Genomic DNA, 5,283 nt, shown 5'->3' with positions numbered 1-5,283 from the left:
TCCATATACAGGCTGACCACTTAAAACAGTGAGTGATCCACTGTGAAATAAGGAGGAGATATTAATGTCAAGACAATTTTGCTACCTCAAAACTGTCCAAATAACTATGCAGAATACTTAGCTAATGAAAAGTGTATTTTGCTTTGAAGTGCCCATCTCCAGCACTCTGTATGCAGCTTTTACTAGGAGCCTTAGAATAACCAAGCCAAAATTATAAATGATGCATTTATTCCTGACTTCAGCTGTTTTTTCCCCAACCTCTCACTCTATTTGCTTTTAGGGTGCCTTACTCTGGGAGCGTATTTGTGTGGGTGAAATTCCAGCCTCTTTGAAATATACAGAAGTTTTAACACGTTACTAAATAGAAACCAAGATTCTACTAAATACAAAGGAGTCAGGGGTGCGCAGCTCTGCCTCTAGGAGTTGTCTGAATGAAGCCAAGTAAGTTGCAACAATTCACAGCCAATTTACAATAAAACACACTTTTCAGAGGAGCATTTGCTGTCACTACAGAAGAAGATTTTCTAAGCTGCAAACAATTCATCCACCCACCTTTGAAGGTTAGGCCCATTACCTCATATAATGGAAACTCTCAACTCATTATCGGAGTTAATTCGTGATTTAGCACGCAACACTAAATACTTCTGACCTGTGTCCTTGTCCCATCAGAAACCACCTCCTTTTCCTTTCAATCTTGGAGAGTAACAATTAACACTCAAAACCAAAGAACTGGGGGCGGGGGAGTAGGGAGTGCGAGAACGGGATGGGTGGGATGACACACACAGAGATTTCTATTGTATGCAATCAACTATAGTGGCCCATACAATAAAACCAGATGTTGGAAAAGAATCAATACATCAAACCTAGATCCAGCTCTGCAGATCCTCTTATATGGCACAAGCCAACAAGAACAGAGCCTTCATTTAAGATCACATTTGACTACTGTGCCCAGGTAACACCACTATATAATGCCACCAAGGTCAAAATCACCTAGGTACTCCAGAGAGTTTCCCGAATGTGAGTCACCACTATATGCAACACCCATACATTACAAATACTATTGAAGGACAATACTGCATTCAAGCAAATTTAAGAAATGCAAGATTACAACTGTTTAAACACAAATTCTGCTGATGAAACAGAGACACAAGTACTGAAAGAGGAAATGATTTATCAGTGACAGATAGCAAGTGGGGCCCTCACGTCGACTCAGAGTTGCACCCATGTTTCATCGTCTGACAATGAGGACGTAGTTAAGAGAACACGGTCTACAAGAATCTCATTTGTTTTAATACTGTGAATTAAGAAATTACTATTACTGAAAATAATAATTTTCTAAACCATAAATGTTTAGAGACAATTCACATTTGTAAGTGGAACGAACTTTTTAAGGCAAAAATAACCATATCCACAAATTGTATTTTTTCCATACCAAAGCATACTGGAACACACTACAAACAAAAGTCAAGTCCCCAAAGTATCAGTCACATGAGGAGTTGGCCAACAGAGCCCCGTGGGTAAGGACAGCAAATTAAGTCCTTTGCAAACACAGAATATTCACCTTCTCACAGGTTGAAAGGACAGTGACAACTGTTAGCGGACACTCAGCTTTTCACAAAGGTCAAAGAAAAATTTGATTAAATCACCTTCCTCCCCAGACTTTTTTTAAACTTTACATTGAATGTGGAAAAAACCCAACAACAAACCCACAGAGTCTGCACCTCTGAACCATTCATAACAGAAAGATGAATCTTCTCACATGTAATCACTTTGCTACTTGCACTTGCCATGCAGCGTGACAGTGTTCTGAAGACACAGAGTCTTTCCTGGACCACTTAACCACAAATGTACAGGTAGCTCCCCCAAACTACATACTGTACCAAAACTCATCATCAAGGAAGTTCATTCCCTTCAATATACCAACCATGCAGCCACAGCTTTTTCCACTCCAAAGACGAGGACCAAAGTGCTGAGGTTAGTTTTAGCTCAGTTTGCTACGTAATTCCTACCACTTGCTTCAAGGGCTTCATACCACATAACAGGACACTGGTGTGAAGTGTAGCACACAGTAACATTTTACTAGCTAAAGCACCCTTCAGAATAGCTGGATGTGCCATACTCTATGTTCTTCCCCATTACCCAGGAGGGGAAAAGGGTGAAAGAGATCCGCGTATGTTTTTACAGCCTACTGTCCCCAAAGCGTAGTTGACTGAAGGTACAAGTTGGGTCTGCACACATAATCTTTACTTACCACTCACATTAGCTAAGTATTTAGAAAACACTGCCAATTTCAAGAATCAGACATGAAATAAGTATCTACTGTACCCTCCTACCTGTTAGCCCTTAATGCTACGCTTGAACTGGGGTGAAAAACAAAATGGTTTGGTCCTATGACTGTACTCTGTCCTTCACCCACGGCTTCTTCCTCCAGCTCCTGCATGTTTCAACTATAACGGGCAGAAAGACTTTTGCAGGGGTTGGGTAGACCGACAAACTGCACAGCGCAGCCGCTGCCACCCTGTACAGCGTGCTTACACACTGGAAATTCAGAGGGTTACATGAGATCTTCAAGTTTTGCCCTGTAACACTGGATTGCTTGGAGGCCCCAGGTGATCTCATTACCATGAGCATTTAGCCTCATACGGGATGTAAATGCTGCATTAGTACCTCTAATAATTCTGCTGGTTATGGGTCCATTTACATTCACAGGGCCAATCCTAAAATGAAACTCAGAAGTCTAGACTCAAGTGAAATATCAATAAGAACTTTGCAATAGGATTTGCAAGCCAGAGGCACAGAATACACTCACATTGCAGCACAAGGCTAAAGGTCTGTCTTGGGAGTAACTTCCATATTGCTGAAGGGATTTTATTGCTTCTGAAGCATGGGGCTTTCTGCAACCAGCTTTTTTTTTTTCCAGGAACGAACAGAAATTCTACATAAACCCATGCACATTAACATTCTACATGCTCTAAAGAGCAAGCTTGATTTTACTTCTCCTTTGCTACATTTAAAGGGGTGAATCACAAACACGCATCCAGTCTGACAGATCAGCACATCAGAGATACAGGGTGCAAGTCAAGCCTGATCAAACAACACTAGTCTTTCTAGAAAATTTCAAAGTTCTAAACTACAGTTGGAAACACTTGCTACTGCCTCAACTTTCAGTCCATCAAATGGTTGCATCAAATCATACACCAATCACATCGTAAGACAGGCATTTGTTGCTCACAACACGTGTTCCTAAATACCCATTCCCTGACTACTTAAAACAAACACCAAGTTCTAAGGTAAATGGAAATTTAATTTTGTTTAAAAAAAAAAAAGCATGCCATGATCAACAAAAGGAGGTAGCATATATTAAATACAGGTTGGTTGTGTGGTTTCCTTTCCCGGTGAAAGGGAGAACATGGAGAGAGAAATCAGTGTTTTGGCCTAAATATCCAGAGCACTGGAAACTGATGTGTTTTCAAAACTCTGCCCAATTTAAAATAAAGCAACTCCTGCCAATTTTGTATCTAGAATAATTTAATCTGTTGGTCCAACCCTCTTCCTCAGTAACCTGCTATGCTTCTCAAAGTACTACATTGAAGACATGAAAAATAACACTTTGATGCTGCTGAAGACAATAAATTCACCAACAAAATTTTCGGGGGGAAAAAAAAACTATGTTACAAAAGCAGTTTGTAACTGTTACAGGAGACAAATATGACTGCATATACACCTGCAAAGATTACATAAAACAGAAACAACTATTTATAAGCACTACTCTACTACTACTGTTCTTGAGCAGAAACATCTCAGTATCGCTTGCACACTTTTAAGACTGCAAAAATAACTAAGTCCATCTTGAGGATTCAGAATGTATTTCCCAGTGTCAAAATTGTTATACTGACTCTTACTTTAATACCACTCAAACTATTTCATTTCCCCCCAAAGCATCCAAGATGCAGAAAAAGAAGACAACTGCAGATCTTCCCATAAACACTCACATGCAGCAGAGCTGCCTATATACTGATGAATCAATACAGCATCACTCCAATATTTCATCAGTAAGTATCACCTTTCTTCCTCTGGAACATACAAACATACCACAATACCTCTCAGTAAGCATTTGCTTCCTAATTTACTGCCTAGTTCTAGCTATAACGTGACTACAATGTCACAGCAAAATGGGATGCTTACTTAACTGTCTGCCAGAACAGGCCAGTAATGCACCCAGAAAGGACAGCAATTAGCACATCTAAAATAACCATTTCTATACAGAGACAGTTTAAAATCTTGGATATGTTTACATCTTAACTCGCACTGGTTACTAGCTGCAAACATGAGTACAGGAGGGAAATCCTGCAGTGCTTTGCAATCCAGATGACCCCTCTGCCACTCATTCTTGACTTCTCCATTCAAAACACTTATCTCCATTTTCCTCTTCCCCCCCTCCCGAGCGCAGATTTGTCCAAAGATTTTTAGTGTCCCACAATTAAATGAACAACCGCTTGCACAGTCTCCTGTCCACTATTACAAGCCCTCAATAACAGGTTTTGCTCCATGCTCCACCATCACGCTGCCAAACATGGCTGCATCATGTCCTCTTTGTGATTGAATGTGTGTCTCTTTTTTGCCTCTCAAGACTTCTTTTATCTGCCTACCCTTATTTTCTCAGATTATCAAGGAACCATTTCAAATCGCTATTATCCACTTTTCATTCCTTTTAACAGCTTGATTTTTTCCAGTAATGTTCCATCGTAAACCAAATGCATTTATACTTTCCAGGTTCACTTCAGAAACAACCAAGGAGCTTTATACATTGAAACGCTCCCCACCGTTAAAACGTACTTACTTACAACAGAAAACTCTTCTCGTAAAAACCTCCGTCCTTCAAAACAAGCGTGGAGAGAAACCCCTTATCAACAGCGAAAAGAAATTTTATCATCTGGCTTTTCTTCCCTGCAGCTCCCTCTCCTGAAATTGGACCCCCTTGTATATAAATCCACCTCGCAGCCTCTCCTCCAGCCTCTTGCAGAAGCCACACACAAAACCCACCCCAGTCTCTGCCTGAAAGCCTCCCTCCGCTCTAGAACCGCCGTCGCTTTTTGTGCTGTTGAGCATTTATTTTACTGAAGAAAAATAAATGAAACTACTAAATCTCCGCTGGGATTTCCCCGCGGAGGCTACACGTAAAAGTTTCTAAAAAGGGCAGATACCCCCGGAGAGAGCGGCCCCCGGCCAGACCTCCCCCGCGGTGCCCCGCACAGCGGAGCCCCGCACAGCGGAGCCCCGGCC

The sequence above is a fragment of the Pygoscelis adeliae genome, unplaced genomic scaffold, assembly GCF_000699105.1.
Source record: "Pygoscelis adeliae isolate BGI_AS28 unplaced genomic scaffold, ASM69910v1 Scaffold114, whole genome shotgun sequence".
Taxonomy (NCBI): domain Eukaryota; kingdom Metazoa; phylum Chordata; class Aves; order Sphenisciformes; family Spheniscidae; genus Pygoscelis; species Pygoscelis adeliae.
The sequence above is the reverse complement of the archived record's forward strand: the minus strand, read 5'-3'. Positions refer to the sequence as shown.